Source organism: Ochotona curzoniae, unplaced genomic scaffold, assembly GCF_017591425.1.
Source record: "Ochotona curzoniae isolate NIBS_2020 unplaced genomic scaffold, NIBS_Ocur_1.0 contig_1532, whole genome shotgun sequence".
NCBI classification, from domain to species: domain Eukaryota; kingdom Metazoa; phylum Chordata; class Mammalia; order Lagomorpha; family Ochotonidae; genus Ochotona; species Ochotona curzoniae.
This window is the reverse complement of record NW_024465118.1, coordinates 182838-202411: the sequence shown is the minus strand read 5'-3', so window position 1 is coordinate 202411 and position 19574 is coordinate 182838. Positions and strand designations below refer to the sequence as shown.

Sequence of the window (19574 nt, the reverse complement as noted above, 5' to 3'; positions counted from 1 at the left end):
TTTCATGTAACGCATATTGTAATATATACAATGCATAATCTTTTTTAAAAACTTATTATTATTGCAAAGTCAGGTATACAGAGAGGAGGAGAGACAGAGAGGAAAATATTCCGTCTGATTATTCCCTCCCCAAGTGACTGCAACAGCCGGTGCTGTGTCAATCGGAAGCCAAGAGCCAGGTACCTCTTCCTCTAGGTCTCCCACATGGGTGCAGGGTCCCAAAGCTTTGGGCTGTCCTCGACTGCTTTCCCAGGTCACAAGCAGGGAGCTGGATTGGAAGTGCAGCTGCCAGGATTAAAACCAGCAGCCATATAGGATCCCAGAACATTCAAGGCAAGGACTTTAGCCACTAGGACATGCCGCCGGGCCCAATGCATAGTCGTTTATATCTGACTTATTTCACCTTGCATTACTTTAAGATCCATGCTGGAGCTTGCATCAGCAGTTTATTCTTTTTTATTGCTGAATAGCAATTCTGTATAGATATATCATATATTTTTATGCAACAGTGTCGGACATTCGGAGCATTTTCATTTTTTGGCTATCATGAATATTGTTTTTAAAACTAATTTATCTCAAAAGGAAAAAAAAAAGAAATCATTGTTCAAAGATTCACATGTTTATTGGAAATCCAGATTTGCAGAGAGAAGGAGAGGGAAAGATCTTCTGTTTTTGGTTCACTTCCCAAATGAATGTAAGAACTGAAGCTGAGCTAATCCAAAGCCAGGATCCAGGGCCTTCATCAAAGCTTCTAATGCTGGTACAGAGGGCCAAACTTTTGGAATCTCATCTGAATCTGAGAAACAAATCTTTTACCTGCCACTTCACTCTTCACATGGCAGCAATGAACAGGTCAGGTTCAGTAACATAGAACTCCATTCTGGGTTCCAATATGAGTGTGTTAGCAGGTGCTGAGATGGGTCTTGGCTAAGCCAATGCAAGGGGCAGAGGGAACAAGGTTGTGGTGCATGTGTAGAGACTCAAGACAACATCTCTGTCCCTTTCTCTTGGTTTTGGCAAAATCTTTGAGATCTTTTTCCTGTTTCAAGGGCACTTTGAGACCCCTGTGGACCCATAGAGAAAGGCAAGAGGCCAATGGTAAACCTGGTATTTCCCTCCCCCTCTTCATCTTCTGGTAATTTGGGTACTTTCCAGTAGCTTGATTGCCTCCTCACCCTGCCTATCCCAGCCATATCCATCTTGTGGTAAACTTGTGATAGTCTTGTAAACAACTACAGGATGTGGGTGGGTTGCATATGTTGTGTTGCAGGGCACAGTGTCATTTGGCAAAGTATCTGGTATTCATGCTGATTGGCTTGGCTTATAATATAAAATGGATGCTTATATCCAATATATCCAATAGAAATATTGTTTCTACCCTTAGGCCTCTTCCCCTTCACCATTCCTATAAATACTTGTGATTGGTAATCAATAAAAAGACAATTTCACCATGACTGTCTCTATTATATCGCCATTGAGAATACACTGACCTAATCATGTTAGCTTGGTGGGTGGCCTACAGTCATGGTAACCCCACACAAAGGTGACAGCTATCCAGAAGCTAAACTATTTACTGCTTTTCCTGGGTTCATTACCAGGCTGCTGTGTTACTCACAAATAATGTTGATATGTGTATTTTGTGGCAGTATTTATGTGGGTGTGTATTTTCATTTCTCTTGCATATATACTTAGCAGTGAACTTGTTGAGTTGTATGACATGCTTATGTTTAAGAAATGGCAAAATTGTCTTCTGAAGCGGCTGGAGTAGTGAACGTTCCTACCAGCAATATGTAAGGATTTCTGCTTTTCCACATCCTCACTGACATTGGTTGTCTGTCTTTATGTTGTCACCATAGCAGGTGGGGGAAGTTGTCTTCTGGGGTTTTAGTTCGCATAAAAATATACTCTTCAAAAGATAAGATGTTGGTTGAGCACCAGAGTTGAGTGAGGTAGCTGTGGAACAATACTTTACAGCTGGACTGCCACTTCAGGGCAGTGTAAGGATTCAGGCCAGTGTAAGACGTGGTGATGGAATGCAGTGAGAATGAAACAATCCAGCATTTTTTAGTAGCAATTTGTTACAATTACTAAGGGGGCTTACAACATCTTATTATTCTTATTTCATGAAATTGATCTTAATGCTGTGAGGTATGTGTGTGCATAATATTTGTTGTTCCAACGAAACACATAAGACACAGGCTAACTTATTTTGTTTTAGCCTGAGGCTTAATGATAAAATTTATCATCTTGGATATGTGCAAACTCACTTCAAGGTGTATTCAAAGATTTATAACTCTCTTAAAAGATGTAAGTTCCAATTCTTGCATGCTTATGAATCACAAGTGTATGCCAAACAATCTGAAATACAGATATAGGGTGGCTAGAATAATAGTTCACTATACCTGAGGTTTTCATTTGTGTGCATTTAGTAATGCTTAGTGCCTACCATATAAAGGAAATGCCATTTCATGTATACGGAATGAATGGATGAACTCTTTTCATTCACTAGGCATTTACTCTGTCTGTGTGGAGAACTATGGGCATTGAAGAGTTAACTGGGGAAAAGGGAAAAACAGAAAGGATAGGTGGACTCCAAAAGCACATCTTCCTAAGAGGCACAGGACACTTGTTTAGAGCCCAGTCCTGTGAGTTCTTAAATAATAGAAATAGCCTCTAATACTTTGGACCTTGGAATACATTTAATTCCCTTAGTTCCTTGTCAACAACAGTAATATAGTATGTAGTAATATAATACACATTTATGAAGGAAGAAATTATAAGCCTATTTTAATTTTAAATGTATACATATGAGGGTTCTTCAAAATTGTATGGAAATTGGGTATTACAAAATACTGCATGTATTTCAATTCCTCTGAAAGAGCCATTTTAGATTTACATGTCTTGAATTTTTAAATTTTATTTTGTACTTTAAAAAATGGAGGTAGTGATAAAGAAAGGGGTCTTCCATATACTGCTTCACTCCCCAAATAGCTGCAGTGGCTGAAACAGGGCTGATCCAGCACCAAGATGTGGGAGCTTCTACATGGTACTGGGGCCTGAGCTATTGACCATTCTCCACTGCTTCCTCACACTTAGCCAGTGGAGAGCTGCATCAGATATGAAACAGGCAGAGGTTGAACAAGTGCTCATATGGGTAATGGGTGACACAAGCAGCCAGCACCTTTATGTGGTCTGCCACAGTGCCTGTCCCTGGAAACACACATGATAAATTAGATGAAAAAAGGACTTACTACCTTACTGAAATCTTTGTCCCTTTCCTTGGTCTGGTTTTTCTCTGCAGCAGAAGCATGTGAAGCTTCATTACATTTGCACATGCAGATATTAAAAAAAAAATGAGCTTACAACAGCAAACCCTGCTAAGTCCTCTCTGGCTTCTTAGAGAAACCCTATAGCAGCAGTGGTCCTGTTAAGTAATTGTCTTTTCTCTCCTCCTGAACCAGTTGTGAAGTTTGGTTTGCATACATGTTGTCAGGTCCAGACTGTATAGTGTGTAGCTGAGAAGTTCTCTGATTGCAGTTTTCTTCACTGAGAGAGTGGATCCTAATGTCTGTGTAGAGTACAGTGTATTCTAGCATCAGATATTTGCTGTTTAAGTGACTTGCCACAGCCTGAGATTCTCTCCCATACAACCTCTTCTCCTCTTTCTTCCTATGGCTTATAATGGCCACAAATGATGTTGAAGTTTTGCAGTCAAACCTAAGGAATCCTGTTCTGTATTGGTCCTTCTTTTTTTTTTTAAGATTTATTTTATTTTCATTGGAAAGGCGGATATACAGAGAGCACAGACAGAGAGGAAGATCTTCCATCCAATAATTCACTCCCCAAGTGAGCGCAACGGCCAATGCTATGCCGATCTGAAGCCAACCCGGATGCAGGGTCCCAAAGCCTTGGGCCATCCTCAACTGCTTTCCCAGGCCACAGGCAGGTAGCTGGATGGGAAGCGTGGCTGCCAGGACTGGAACCGGTGCCCATATGGCATCCCAGGCGTGCAAAGCGAGGACCATAACCACTGCGCCATTGAGCCGGGCCCTGTATTGGTCCTTCTTGAACTGGCACAGCACTACCTACCATTACTGGAGACTTTAAGGGCCACTTGGTGCTGTCCAGTCTGGATCTGTGTGATGTCCACATCTACAACAGGGAAGAAATACAAGTAACTGTTCTCCTAATCCATTCTAGACATTTGGACCAATATTTTTTTCAAACTTCTTACTAAATAGATATGAATACATAGAAAAAGAGAGAAACAAAGAATGAGAGTGTTAGGAGAGTATTCCACTGACCTCAAGCATCAAAGAGATAGGAAAAAAAAAAACAAAAAACTTTCATCCACTAGTTCTCTCTCCAAGTGGCAGCAACACCCAGAGCTGAGCTGATCTGAGGCCAGGAGCTAGGAGAGGCCAACTTCTCAGGATCTCCCACCCTGGAACTGTTCCCTTATCACGAAATGTGCTAAATTTAACTTGTTGTTTGACATTTTAGTCTGTATAGTCTGGATATTCCCTTCTAACAGCTGTGTGTGTGTGTGTTTCGGATGCCTTTTTGCTTTATGTGGCTGTTTTCATCCTTTCAGTGATTAGAACGTACTGTAGATACAGAACTCGAATGAGATATTAATAGTGTAAATCATCTCACATTGCCATTTACCGATTATACAACCTTGGACAAATTACTCATCTTTCTTAAACCTCAGTTTGTTATATATTTGTATGATAGGAGGACAAAGATAATACAACAGACTTTCCCCACCTGCTTGCTCACTATTCAAGTGACCGACATGACAGTGCTGGCCAGAGCTAAAACTGGAAACTCAATCTCAGTGGGTGGCCCAGCAGCTAACATTTTGAACACTGGCTCTGCCTCCACAGGAGATGTAATAGCAAGAACTTAGAATCAGGACATGCAATCAAACTAAGCACTCCAATATGGGATGTGGTCATAGTTTTGGGGTGTAAGATGCCCAAACTTCTGTTTTGTTGTTGTTGTTGTTGTTGTTTAATGTAAGTTATAGCTTCAAACTCATGTAGTCATTGTATTAAATGAGTTAAGTCACATAACACCACATAGACCTTGGCTCATATATGTGTGGAAAACGTTAGATGTCCACAGCAGGTGCAGGAATCAGTGATGGCCACTTCTGTCCACTATGATTCATTGCATTGCGTGCTTCTTTGTTGTATTTGCAAGTGCTATCCTTTATATTGATTTCTCACATGCTACACTCAAAACTGACCTCCAGATTTTCCAATGTCTTATTGCCAGCAGAGTGAGCATCATTTTTTATTTACTTATTAATTTGTTTAAAAGAAGTGGAATAAATAATACAGGAGACTAGCAAAGACTGTATTACTTTCTTTAAGCATTAGGATCAAGTTCTTATCTCATCTCTGGTTACTATTTAATTTTAATAAATGAAGCATAATCCAACCTAAAAAATTGAGAAATATTTATCATGTTTGATATTTTCTTTTGAACATCTTAGTGCAACAATAATTTTGCACCTTTGGAGCCATAATTGCCTTGCCTAACCCTGGTTCTTCTTGGCTTTTCCCTTCCTCTGCTGGTCACTGGCACCTGAGCTGGTTATTTTGTCCATCTGATATTGCTCTTGTCCTTCCTACATGTTGCCTTCTCACTTAGCATTTTCTATTGTCCTCTCCAAGTTTATTCCCTCCCCTTGTTTCTCAGCTCCCTGTGGTTTTCTGTTTATGTTACTCAGGGCAGTTCTCCACCTACCAATATTTGGAAACAGAGAGCTGCTGCAGCCAATCTGCTTACTGTCTGGTTTTAGATCATGTGATTTATGAGCTGTAGTAAGATGCTTTTAATCTGTCTTGCTGCAGCTCTGAGTCTGTAACATGCCTGACTGGATGGCAGTGCCTGGAAGAGACAGAGCAGGGAATCTGGGGAAAACTGGAGGGTTTACAAAACTAATGTTTTTAAATGTGCATCAAATCCAATGAGGCCAAGTTTGGAATTTCTATAGAATTCCAGGACTGCCTTAATCACATTTTTGCTGAGAGTAGGAGGTGAAAGAAATGGGAAATTCACTGAGCTCTATTAAGGAGCCAAAGAATTATTACCTGCTCTAACAAAGGCTCCTGTATCTCCAAAGAAAGTGGTTCACTTTCTTACTAAGTAGAGGGATAAACATCTCTGCTCCCAAGGCATCTCATCCAGAACCTTTGGAATGACCTGGAGTCATTAATGAGACTGAAACCTCATGGAAGCTAACATGGTCTCGAAAAGAAGAATGGAGTGAGAAGGATTGAGCATCCTCCACCATTGGACATTCAGCTGCCTGGAGACTCAGCCCCTAACTCACAGATGAGGGATGGTATGGCAGAAGGTGCAGGTGAAGGACAGAACACAGTAGGAGGTCCAGACTGTTCACCTTTTGTTAGAAAATGAGTCATCTGTTGCTGAGAAGGTCTGAGATTCACTGAAAGCGGGAATGACGATTATTGTTAACCTGCTTGACAACCCCACAGAAAGGAATTGTGGGAAGTCACTGAGTCAACTGAGACTGGGCTGGCCAGGTGTCTATTTTCACTACAGATCAAGTTTTCCCAGCATTTCCATGAATGTCATCCAAGGTTATCATTGAAATGTGAACCTAGGTCTACATGGTGCTTCAGATACCCATACAGCTCATTCATGCTCAGCTCCTTGGCAATATGAACAAGGTGGCAACAGATGTTTTTCTCCTGGAAGAAAGTCTCCTTTCAGAAGACCATGCTTGCCATCATGCAGTCTGTTGTCTCTCTGACAGTGTACAAGGAACTGCAGACAGCACATTCTTGAGGAGGATGATAAAACTCAGCCAGGTGCCAGTTTATCAGCCATGGCTTTTTTATTGGGGCTGTATCATGACATGGTGAGGTTTCACATCCATGTACATGATTCCTTTGCTGTGGCAAAAATCCAGAGCTGTAAGTAGCTCATACACAGGAAACTGGACATCAAAGTCTGTGAGGAGATGGTAGAATTGCTTATAATCAGTATTATGTATATATTCAAACACCAAAATTGATACCTTATTAAAAGAATGATTCATTTTGTTGTTGTTGTTGGAAAGCCAGATTTAGCAGAGACAAAGTTCTATCTTCTGGTTCACTCCTCAAATGGCTGCAACGGCCAAAGCTGAGCTGAGCTGGGGCCAGAAGCCAGGAGCTACCTCAAGGCCTCTCAAATGGGTGCAGTTTCTAGGCTTTGGCCATCCTTTGCTGGTTTTCCAGACCGTAAGCAAGGAGCTGGAAGGGAATCACGTAGTAGGGATATGAACTGGCATCAATATTGGTCCCGGCCTTGCCAGGTAAGGATTAAGCTCTGTGGCTATTGTGCTGGGCACAAGCTGGTGTCTTTCACTCAGGATCCTTCACTGTGTCAATCAATTTAATGATATTTGCTCCACTATGAAGATATTCCAAAATCTTAACTTTTCATAAGTTTATTTTCCCCCCTCAAGCCTCAAGCAGCTGCAATGGCCAAAACTGAGGCTATCCAAAGCCAGGAGCCAGGAATAATTTCTGGGTCTCCATGTAGGTTCAGGATTGCAAGGCCTTGTGCCATCCTTGACTGCTTTCCAAAACCATAAGCAGAGAACTGAATGTGAAATCCAGCACCTGAAACACAGACCAGCACATGCCAGTCAGGTACTTTGGCCACCAGGCTACTATGTTTGGGCCTAAACAGTATATTTTGAGGAAAAATGAAAATGATTTAAGCAAGCGCAGAAAGAAATGGTCCACTATGAGTTAGAGTCAGAGAGTGCCATGATGCTTTGTGGAAGTGTTCAGTGCCATCTGACCAACGCAGATAGAGACAAGGAACTTTTACATCAGCAGTTCTCAAAATTTCCCTTACATTGTAAATAGTGTAAAAAAAAAAATCTCCATTTTTTTTTCAGATTATCAAGATCTGACATGTGATTCTAAACATTTTGAAAAACATAAAAGCAAATGATAAAGAAAATACTGCTCAGGCCTGGCGGTGGCGCAAGAGGTTAAAGGTCCTCGCCTTGCACGCCCAGGATCCCATGTGGGCGCCGGTTCTAATCCCAGCAGCCCCGCTTCCCTTCCAGCTCCCTGCCTGTGGCCTGGGACAGCAGTCGGGGACGGCCCAAAGCTTTGGGACCCTGCACCTGCGTGGGAGACCCAGAAGAGGCTCCTGGCTTCGGATCGGCATAGCATCGACCCGTTGCGCTCACTTGGGGAGTGAATCATCGGACGGAAGATCTTCCTCTCTGTCTCTCCTCTCTGTATATCCGCCTTTCCAATAAAAAAATAATAAAAATAAATCTTAAAAAAAAAGAAAATACTGCTCATTTTTCCTCCACTCAGAAATTGTGATGGAATTCTGGTGTCCTGGATCAAGCTGATTCCTACAACACTGCCATCCCACGTCAGAGCAGCAGTTTGAGTTCATGCTGCTCCACTTCTGGTCCAACTCTCTAATAATGCACGTGGGAAATGTCCCTGCTCCCATATAGGACACCATGTTGAAGCAACTGGAGTAAAACCAGCTGACGAATGATCTCTTTCCCTCTGTTACCATGGCTTTCAAATCAATACATCTGCCATGCCTTCATTGGAGGATCCCTTGTTCCCCGTACTGTGGCCTCCCGGAAGGTGCACATGCCCAGCTGCATGGCCTGAGACAGGAAGAGAGGGACATGCAGGTGTCCCTGGCTGAAACTCTGTGAAGGGTCACAGTAGATTGTATGAAGTCACAGGAAGTGCACCAGAAGTCCCTCTTGCAAGCACAGTAGAGATATCAAGTCTTCACATCCAGCCATGCACACAGGCAGCAAAGTCAGTGGTAACAAAGTTGGTGAGGGAGGACATGGAGGAAAAACAGAGGAAACTACCCACAGGGAAGCTGGACCCATTTTTAAGATCATAGCACTGACATGCAAGGGCTAGGAGAGAGGGTTAGGGGAAGGGATGGAGTGAAACAGCAGGAATCTTTGAAGACGAATCCCTCACCCAGGGGTGAGGGTCACTAGAAGCAGGATTCGGCCTGTCCTTGGAGCAAGGGGAAGGGCAGCAGGCTAGATGGAAGGTGTGGGAGGCAGGGTCCCTGGCAGAACCATCCTGGACGTGACTGCCTCCTGCAGTGCTATAGCCCACCCATGGTCCACTCTTTGTAAACTTGGCAGCCTTCTGTGGCTGTCCAACTCACCTGGTCCCTATGATGATAAAACTTACTCTTTCCATAAAAGCCCATTAATTCCCATGTTGGGGTCACTCTCTGAAACAAGGGAGAGGTGACCCAGGCTCATTGGTCTGCTTACCTGCCTCCTGTTTACCTGTCTCCTCTGTAAACTTTGCTGTTTAGCAAACAGGCTGGGACCACACTGCCAGAAGGGCCCCAGCCTTGTGCTGCACTTCTTGAAGACAGGCTCACATTGCAGACATCTACCTTTCCCTGGTTCCTCTGCCACCATTCCATTCCTGCTAGGCCACATCTTTCCTGTAACTTTTGAAAGTACACAACTTAGAATCAAAAGGCATTCTAGCATTAACAGCTTTACTGTCCCACTCAAGCAGCAAACAGATGGTGTGGAATAAGAGCACACAGGGACCATGCTCAGGGGCTACCTGGCCTCAGATTCTGTCTGCAGAAAGCCAGAGTGATCACAGCTACTGGGGAGACCAAGAGTTGGAGTACCAGAGTGATGGAAGCATGTGACCAAAAGAGCCAGGCCCTCACTATCAGGGACCATTATGGGGCTTGCTAGGGTAGTGGTTATACAACAATGCAATTTTGCCCCATCTCACGTTCCAGGTGATGATAGGTGGGCAGGAATGAACACCAAGGTGGTGGGGTGGGGTGTGGCTTCCAAGCTTGTGACCCTCAATTATCTGCCTAACCCACAACATTGGGAGAAAGAAGCCCTTTTTTATTTCTGAACAAGGTGGTAGACCTTAGTGCCCATTGAGGATACATTTCTTTCCCTCTGTCCTTGGGGTGACTCATGTGAACCCCTCCCTTAGATGCAGCATAATGCACACAATTTCCATCATTTTCTTAGGTCTTTCTCCCTTGGAGCCCCTTCCTGCTATTAGGACAGATCACCTTTCTTGTGCTTCTTAAGTAAATCCTGCTTTGCAAACTAGAGTTGTCTGCATGAACATCTTTTTGTGAGAAAGAAAAAAAAATAGGTTGTTGCGGTGTTTCACATTGAATTTCCTACCACGCTAGCCCACTTTGCCCTGGAGCAATGGGAAGGCTATGGAGGCAGGCAGGTTAGATATGAATGTTGTGAGACTGAGCCCATCTGTCCCTGGAGGAGCTTCGAGGCAGTCCATGGGTATGGGAGATGACACTGCAGTGTTAGATGAGGTGGTGGAGTGGGAGTGTGTGGAGTCCAGGACTCAAGGCAAACAGGCAGGGGCTAGGCTCACTGTTAGAAGGAGCCTAGCCCTGGAGCAGCTGATAAGCACAAGGCCTGCTGAGCAAGCAGGAACACTGGCTGAGCCCGACTGGTTCTCTTTTTTTTTTTTAATTTGTTATTAACATTGTATTATGTGATACAGTTTTATAAGCACTGGGGAGTCCCCCCACCCCTCCCACATCCCTCCCCCCATAGTGGATTGCTCCACCTTGCTGCATAACCGCGGTTCAAGTTCAGTTGAAATTCCTTCATTGCAGGCATATACATAGCATAAAGTCCAGCGTCTTATTGTCCAGATAAATTCAGTGGTCTCTTGAGAAGGCCTTCTCTGGTCTGAAGGCAGGGCTAACAGAGTAAAGTTCTGGTCAGTTAAAACCCCCAACAAAACATCAGCGTGAATATACAATGTTATGGAATTAATTGGCATAGTATTGAGTGAACAATATGTTAAAAAAAAAAAGTTCAATTCTTCAAAACATCTGGGTTTAGACAATATCAGTGACAGGTTCAAAAAGTAACAATCAACCAAGCATAAATTACAGGTTAAATCAAGGCAAATGTTAGATGTCTGACATAATATTGAGTAGACAATATGTTAAAATTACATGTAAGTTCTTGACTGCCTTCTACAACTATTTCAATGTCACCTCCTCAATTGAGGTGTGCAACGATTTTGGGGGATGTTGCAGAGAAATCTCTCACTCCTTGCTGACGGGTACTTGTTCTTTATATTCCATCTAATAGTACATGAGTGAGTCTTTGATGACCTATCTTTATTGTTCTTTGGTTATCTCATCCTATTAGTTTGTGTATATGAGTGTGTGTGAATGTGTGTGTGTGAAGGGGGGCAGGGGGGTTAGGAGGAACCTTGTTGGTCATTATAGGAGGTGGAGGCCCAGAGTTGGAACTAGGTAGGGACTGGAGAAGATTCCCCCCTCCCATTGTCCCGCTGGAAGTTTATTGATCTTCTGATTCTGATGGCCGATCATGGTTCCTGGCTGTTGTTCTGATGTCGTTAGTTCCTATGTGGAAGGACTTGGGCTTCTTCCATCTCGTGTAGTTTGTCCAAAGAGGGGGGATGTCTATGCTCTGGGTTCACAGCATTCGGAGGCATTCCAGATCCCAGTGTTCTCTTTGGCAGTTGTGTTGACATTCTTGTGTCCGTTCTGCTAGACCTTGTTAGGAGTCCAGGAGTCCTTGTGGGTGGGGGATAAGCCTCCTCCAGTCCCTGTGTTCTGCTCTGGTGTTCTCCCCTCATCTGTGCATATGGCCACCAGTTAATAGACTGTTTGGGTCGTTCCTAATTCCCCCTGTGTGTCATTGTAGCTTTTGCTATTGTATAATGCTGATCTTGATCTATCAACTTTAACATACTTATCCAGTTCCTGGAGGTTACACCACGTGGATTCCTAGCTATTTCAAGGGAAATGAGAGATTTCTCTGTGTTCCAACTCAGTTACTGTGTATCGTAAGCAATTGGCATTATATAGGGAGTTACAATCATTCGGAACTTAAACAGTGAAACCATGATAGCAGCAAATTCGTCTGAGGGAGATTTACAGACATTGGAAATATTTAGGGTTGCTTGATGTCCCCAAAACACCGAGTTTTAGCATGAAGCTGTCGTGAGCAGCAGAGAACCAATTTCTCAGGGCTCCCTGGCCGGACGGCCAGCAGGTGGAGCCGGGCGCAAACTGGTGCACTGGCCGCCCCGAAACAGTCTTCCGAGGGAGCGTGAAGACTGTGGGTTGCTTCCCAGGAGACAAGCTGGATTGTGCCTGGGGACCCCGGCCGCCATGTGGCCGGGGCTCACGTGCCCGAGCGTCAGACCCACCCCTCTTCCCGGCCCGGGCTTGGGTCTAGCCACGCCCCTGGCGGCCCCAGCCCAGGGGTGGGATCGGCTGGACCTGCTTGCCGACGCTAAGCCCAAAGAGGGCCGCGCGTGGGGGTCCAGCCGCCCCAAAACAGTCTTCCGAGGGAGCGTGAAGACTGTGGGTTGCTTCCCAGGAGACAAGATGGATTGCGCCTGGGGACCCCGGCCCCCATGTGGCCGGGGCTCACGTCCAAGAGCATCAGCCCCGCCCCTCTTCCCGGCCCGGGCTTGGGTCTATCCACGCCCCTGACGGCCCCAGCCCGGGGGTGGGATCGGCTGGACCTGCTCGCCCATGCTAAGCCCAAGGAGGGCCGCGAGTGGGGGTCCAGCCGCCTCAAAACAGTCTTCCGAGGGAGCATGAAGACTGTGGGTTGCTTCCCAGGAGACAAGCTGGATTGCGCCTGGGGACCCTGGCCGCCATGTGGCCGGGGCTCACGTCCAAGAGCGTCAGCCCCGCCCCTCTTCCCGGCCCAGGCTTGGGTCTAGCCACGCCCGTGGCGTCCCCAGCCCGGGGGTGGGATCCGCTGGACGTGCTCGCCCACACTAAGCCCAAAGAGGGCCTCGCGTAGGGGACCAGCCGCCCGAAACAGTCTTCCGAGGGAGCGTGAAGACTGTGGGTTGCTTCCCAGGAGACAAGCTGGATTGCGCCTGGGGACCCTGGTCCCCATGTGGCCGGGGCTCACGTCCAAGAGCATCAGCCCCGCCCCTCTTCCCGGTCCGGGCTTGGGTCTAGCCACGCCCCTGGCGGACCCAGCCCGGGGGTGGGATCGGCTGGACCTGCTCGCCAACGCGAAGCCCAAAGAGGGGAGCACGTGGGGATCCAGCCGCCCCAAAACAGTCTTCTGAGGGAGCGTGAAGACTGTGGGTTGCTTCCCAAGAGACAAGCTGGATTGCGCCTGGCGACCCTGGCCGCCATGTGGCCGTGACACACGTTCCCGAGCGTCAGCCCCGCCCTCTTCCCGGCCCAGGCTTGGGTCTAGACACGCCCCTGACTTCCCCAGCCCGGGGGTGGGATCGGCTGGACATGCTTGCCGACGCTAAGCCCAAAGAGGGCCGCGCATGGGGGTGCACCCTCCACGAAACAGTCTTCTGAGGGAGCGTGAAGACCGTGGGTTGCTTCCCAGGAGACAAGCTTGATTGCGCCTGGGGACCCCGGCCGCCATGTGGCCGGGGCTCACGTCCAAGAGCGTCAGCCCCGCCCCTCTTCCCGACCCGGGCTTGGGTCTAGCCACGCCCCTGGCGGCCCCAGCCCGGGGGTGGGATCGGCTGGACCAGCTCGGCGACGCTAAGCCCAAAGAGGGCCACGCGTGGGGGTCCAACCGCCATGAAATTGTTTTCCGAGGGAGCGTGAAGACTGTGGGTTGCTTCCCAGGAGACAAGGTGGATTGCACCTGGGGACCCTGGCCGCCATGTGGCCGGGGCTCACGTCCAAGAGCGTCAGCCCCGCCCCTCTTCCCGGCCCGGGCTGGGGTCTAGCCAAGCCCCTGGCGGCCCCAGCCCGGGGGTGGGATCGGCTGGACCTGCTCGCCCACACTAAGCCCAAAGATGGCCGCACATGGGGGTCCAGCCGTCCCGAAACAGTCTTCCGAGGGAGCATGAAGACTGTGGGTTGCTTCCCAGAAGACAAGCTGGATTGCGCCTGGGGACCCTGGCCGCCATGTGGCCAGGGCTCACGTCCCCGAGCGTCAGCCACGCCCCTCTTCCTTGCCCGGGCTTGGGTCTAGCCACGCCCCTGGCGGCCCCAGCCCGGGGGTGGGATCCTCTGTACCTGCTCGCCAACGCTAAGCCCAAAGAGGGCCGCGCGTGGGGGTGCACCCTCCATGAAACAGTCTTCTGAGGGAGCGTGAAGACTGTGGGTTGCTTCCCAGGAGACAAGCTTGATTGCGCCTGGGGACCCTGGCCACCATGTGGCCGGGGCTCACGTCCCAGAGCGTCAGCCCCGCCCCTCTTCCCAGCCAGGCTTGGGTCTAGCCACGCCCCTGACAGCCCCAGCCCAGGGGTGGGATCTGTTGGACCTGCTTGCCCACGCTAAGCCGAAAGAGGGCCGCTCGTGGGGGTCCAGCCGCCCCGAAACAGTCTTCTGAGGGAGCGTGAAGACTGTGGGTTGCTTCCCAGGAGACAAGCTGGATTGCGCCTGGGGACCCCGGCCGCCATGTGGCCGGGGCTCACGTCCAAGAGCGTCAGCCCCGCCCCTCTTTCCGGCCTGGGCTTGGGTCTAGCCACGCCCCTGGCGGCCCCAGCCCGGGGGTAGGATCGGCTGGACCTGCTCGCCCACACATAGCCCAAAGAGGGCCGCGAGTGGGGTTCCAGCCGCCCCGAAACAGTCTTCTGAGGGAGCGTGAAGACTGTGGGTTGCTTCCCAGGAGACAAGCTGGATTGCGCCTGAAACCCCGGCCGCCATGTGGCTGGGGCTCACGTCCCCGAGCGTCAGCCCCGCCCCTCTTCCCGGCCCGGGCTTGGGTCTAGCCACGCCCGTGGCGTCCCCAGCCCGGGGGTGGGATCCTCTGGACCTGCTTGCCGACGCTAAGCCCAAAGAGGGCCGCGCGTGGGGGTCCAGCCGCCCCGAAACAGTCTACCGAGGGAGCGTGAAGACTGTGGGTTGCTTCCCAGGAGACAAGCTGGATTGCCCCTGGGGACCCTGGCCGCCATGTGGCCGGGGCTCACGTCCCCAAGCGTCAGCCCCGCCCCTCTTCCCGGCCAGGGCTTGGGTCTAGCCACGCCCCTGGCGGCCCCAGCCCAGGGGTGGGATCGGCTGGACATGCTCGCCCACGCTAAGCCCAAAGAGGGCGGCGCGTGGAGGTCCAGCCGCCCTGAAACAGTCTTCCGAGGGAGCGTGAAGACTGTGGGTGACTTCCCAAGAGACAAGCTGGATTGCAACTGGGGAACCCGGCCGCCATGTGGCCGGGGCTCACGTCCAAGAGCATCAGCCCCGCCCTCTTCCCGGCCAGGGGCTTGGGTCTAGCCACGCCCCTGGCGGCACCAATCCCAGGGGTGGGATCGGCTGCACCTGCTTGCCGACGCTAAGCCCAAAGAGGGCCGCACGTGGGGGTCCAGCCGCCCCGAAACAGTCTACCGAGGGAGCGTGAAGACTGTGGGTTGCTTCCCAGGAGACAAGCTGGATTGCCCCTGAGGACCCCGGCCGCCATGTGGCCGGGGCTCACGTCCCCAAGCGTCAGCCCCGCCCCTCTTCCCGGCCAGGGCTTGGGTCTAGCCACGCCCCTGGCGGCCCCAGCCCAGGGGTGGGATCGGCTGGACATGCTCGCCCACGCTAAGCCCAAAGAGGGCGGCGCGTGGAGGTCCAGCCGCCCTGAAACAGTCTTCCGAGGGAGCGTGAAGACTGTGGGTGACTTCCCAAGAGACAAGCTGGATTGCAACTGGGGACCCCGGCCGCCATGTGTCCGGGGGCTCACGTCCAAGAGCGTCAGCCCCGCCCCTCTTTCCGGCCCGTGCTTGGGTCTAGCCACGCCCCTGGCTGCCCCAGCCCGGGGGTGGGATCGGCTGGACCTGTTCGCCCAGGCTAAGCCCAAAGAGGGCCGCGAGTGGGGTTCCAGCCGCCCCGAAACAGTCTTCTGAGGGAGCGTGAAGACTGTGGGTTGCTTCCCAGGAGACAAGCTGGATTGCCCCTGGGGACCCCGGCCGCCATGTGGCCGGGGCTCACGTCCAAGAGCGTCAGCCCCATCCCTCTTCCCGGCCTGGGCTTGGGTCTAGCCATGACCCTGGCGGCCCCAGCCCGGGGGTGGATTCGCTGGACCTGCTCGGCGACACTAAGCCCAAAGAGGGCCGCGCGTGGGGGTCCAGCCGCCCCAAAACAGTCTTCCGAGGGAGCATGAAGACTGTGGGTTGCTTCCCAGGAGACAAGCTGGATTGCGCCTGGGGACCCTGGTCCCCATGTGGCCGGGGCTCACGTCCAAGAGCATCAGCCCCGCCCCTCTTCCCGGCCAGGGCTTGGGTCTAGCCACGCCCCTGGCGGCCCCAGCCCGGGGGTGGGATCGGCTGGACCTGCTCGCCAACGCGAAGCCCAAAGAGGGGAGCACGTGGGGATCCAGCCGCCCCAAAACAGTCTTCTGAGGGAGCGTGAAGACTGTGGGTTGCTTCCCAAGAGACAAGCTGGATTGCGCCTGGCGACCCTGGCCGCCATGTGGCCGTGACACACGTTCCCGAGCGTCAGCCCCGCCCTCTTCCAGCCCCGGGCTTGGGTCTAGACACGCCCCTGACTTCCCCAGCCCGGGGGTGGGATCGGCTGGACCTGCTTGCCGACGCTAAGCCCAAAGAGGGCCGCGCATGGGGGTGCACCCTCCACGAAACAGTCTTCTGAGGGAGCGTGAAGACCGTGGGTTGCTTCCCAGGAGACAAGCTTGATTGCGCCTGGGGACCCCGGCCGCCATGTGGCCGGGGCTCACGTCCAAGAGCGTCAGCCCCGCCCCTCTTCCCGACCCGGGCTTGGGTCTAGCCACGAGCCTGGCGGCCCCAGCCCGGGGGTGGGATCGGCTGGACCTGCTCGCCCACACTAAGCCCAAAGATGGCCGCACATGGGGGTCCAACCGCCATGAAATTGTTTTCCGAGGGAGCGTGAAGACTGTGGGTTGCTTCCCAGGAGACAAGGTGGATTGCACCTGGGGACCCTGGCCGCCATGTGGCCGGGGCTCACGTCCCCAAGCGTCAGCCCCGCCCCTCTTCCCGGCCCGGGCTGGGGTCTAGCCAAGCCCCTGGCGGCCCCAGCCCGGGGGTGGGATCGGCTGGACCTGCTCGCCCACACTAAGCCCAAAGATGGCCGCACATGGGGGTCCAGCCGTCCCGAAACAGTCTTCAGAGGGAGCATGAAGACTGTGGGTTGCTTCCCAGAAGACAAGCTGGATTGCGCCTGGGGACTCTGGCCGCCATGTAGCCAGGGCTCACGTCCCCGAGCGTCAGCCACGCCCCTCTTCCTTGCCCGGGCTTGGGTCTAGCCACGCCCCTGGCGGCCCCAGCCCGGGGGTGGGATCCTCTGTACCTGCTCGCCAACGCTAAGCCCAAAGAGGGCCGCGCGTGGGGGTGCACCCTCCCTGAAACAGTCTTCTGAGGGAGCGTGAAGACTGTGGGTTGCTTCCCAGGAGACAAGCTTGATTGCGCCTGGGGACCCTGGCCGCCATGTGGCCGGGGCTCACGTCCCAGAGCGTCAGCCCCGCCCCTCTTCCCAGCCAGGCTTGGGTCTAGCCACGCCCCTGGCAGCCCCAGCCCAGGGGTGGGATCTGTTGGACCTGCTTGCCCACGCTAAGCCCAAAGAGGGCCGCTGGTGGGGGTCCAGCCGCCCCGAAACAGTCTTCTGAGGGAGCGTGAAGACTGTGGGTTGCTTCCCAGGAGACAAGCTGGATTGCGCCTGGGGACCCCGGCCGCCATGTGGCCGGGGCTCACGTCCAAGAGCGTCAGCCCCGCCCCTCTTTCCGGCCTGGGCTTGGGTCTAGCCACGCCCCTGGCGGCCCCAGCCCGGGGGTGGGATCAGATGGACCTGCTCGGCGACGCTAAGCCCAAAGAGGGCCGCGCGTGGGGGTCCAGCCGCCCTGAAACAGTTTTCTGAGGGAGCGTGAAGATTGTGGGTTGCTTCCGAGGAGACAAGCTGGATTGCGCCTGGGGACCCTGGCCGCCATGTGGCCGGGGCTCACGTCCAAGAGCGTCAGCCCCGCCCCTCTTCCCGGCCCGGGCTTGGGTCATGCCACGCCACTGGCGGACCCATCCCGGGGGTGGGATTGGCTGGACCTGCTCGCCCATGCTAAGCCCAAGGAGGGCGGCGCGTGGGGTCCAGCCGCCATGAAACTGTCTTCCGAGGGAGCGTGAAGACTCTGGGTTGCTTCCCAGGAGACAAGATGGATTGCGCCGGGGGACCCCGGCCGCCATGTGGCCGGGGCTCAAGTCCAAGAGCGTCAGCCCCGCCCCTCTTCCCGGCCCGGGCTTGGGTCTAGCCACGCCCCTGGCGGCCCCAGCCCGGGGGTGGGATCGGCTGTACCTGCTCGCCCACACTAAGCCCAAAGAGGGCCGCACATGGGGGTCCAGCCGTCCCAGAAACAGTCTTCTGAGGGAGCGTGAAGACTGTGGGTTGCTTCCCAGGAGACAAGCTGGATTGCGCCTGAAACCCCGGCCGCCATGTGGCCGGGGCTCACGTCCCCGAGCGTCAGCCACGCCCCTCTTCCCGGCCAGGGCTTGGGTCTATCTATGCCCCTGGCGGCCCCAGCCCAGGGGTGGGATCGGCTGTACCTGCTGGCCGATGTTAAGCCCAAAGAGGGCGGCGCGTGGAGGTCCAGCCGCCCTGAAACAGTCTTCCGAGGGAGCGTGAAGACTGTGGGTGACTTCCCAAGAGACAAGCTGGATTGCAACTGGGGACCCCGGCCGCCATGTGGATGGGGGCTCACGTCCAAGAGCGTCAGCCCCGCCCCTCTTTCCGGCCCGGGCTTGGGTCTAGCCACGCCCCTGACAGCCCCAGCCCGGGGGTGGGATCGGCTGGACCTGTTCGCCCAGGCTAAGCCCAAAGAGGGCCGCGAGTGGGGTTCCAGCCGCCCCGAAACAGTCTTCTGAGGGAGCGTGAAGACTGTGGGTTGCTTCCCAGGAGACAAGCTGGATTGCGCCTGGGGACCCTGGCCGCCATGTGGCCGGGGCTCACGTCACCGAGCGTCAGCCCCGCCCCTCTTTCCGGCCCGGGCTTGGGTCTAGCCACGCCCCTGGCGGCCCCAGCCCAGGGGTGGGATCGGCTGGACCTGCTCGTCGACGCTAAGCCCTAGAAGGGCCGTGCATTGGGGTCCAGCCGCCCCGAAACAGCCTTTCGAGGGAGCGTGAAGACTGGGTTGCTTCCCAAGAGACAAGCTGGATTGCGCCTGGGGACCCCGGCCGCCATGTGTCCGGGGGCTCACGTCCAAGAGCATCAGCCCCGCCCCTCTTCCCGGCCCGGGCTTGGGTCTAGCCACGCCCCTGGCGGCCCCAGCCCGGGGGTGGGATCGGCTGGACCTGCTCGCCCACGCTAAGCCCAAAGAGGGCCGTTCGTGGGGGTCCAGCCGCCCCGAAACAGTCTTCTGAGGGAGCGTGAAGATTGTGGGTTGCTTCCCAGGAGACAAGCTGGATTGCGCCTGGGGACCCCGGCCGCCATGTGTCCGGGGCTCACGTCCAAGAGCGTCAGCCCCGCCCCTCTTCCCGGCCCGGGCTTGGGTCTAGCCACGCCCCTGGCGGCCCCAGCCCAGGGTGGGATCGGCTGGACCTGCTCGGCGACGCTAAGCCCAAAGAGGGCCGCACATGGGAGTCCAGCCGCCCCAAAACAGT

At 52.8% G+C, this 19574-nt stretch overlaps 1 pseudogene; it reads right to left on the bottom strand.

Moving 5' to 3' along the window:
* Nucleotides 1–1148: 1148 nt before the first annotated feature.
* LOC121148524 lies at nt 1149–7459 on the bottom strand (annotated as a pseudogene).
* Between the last annotated feature and the right edge of the window lie 12115 nt (nt 7460–19574).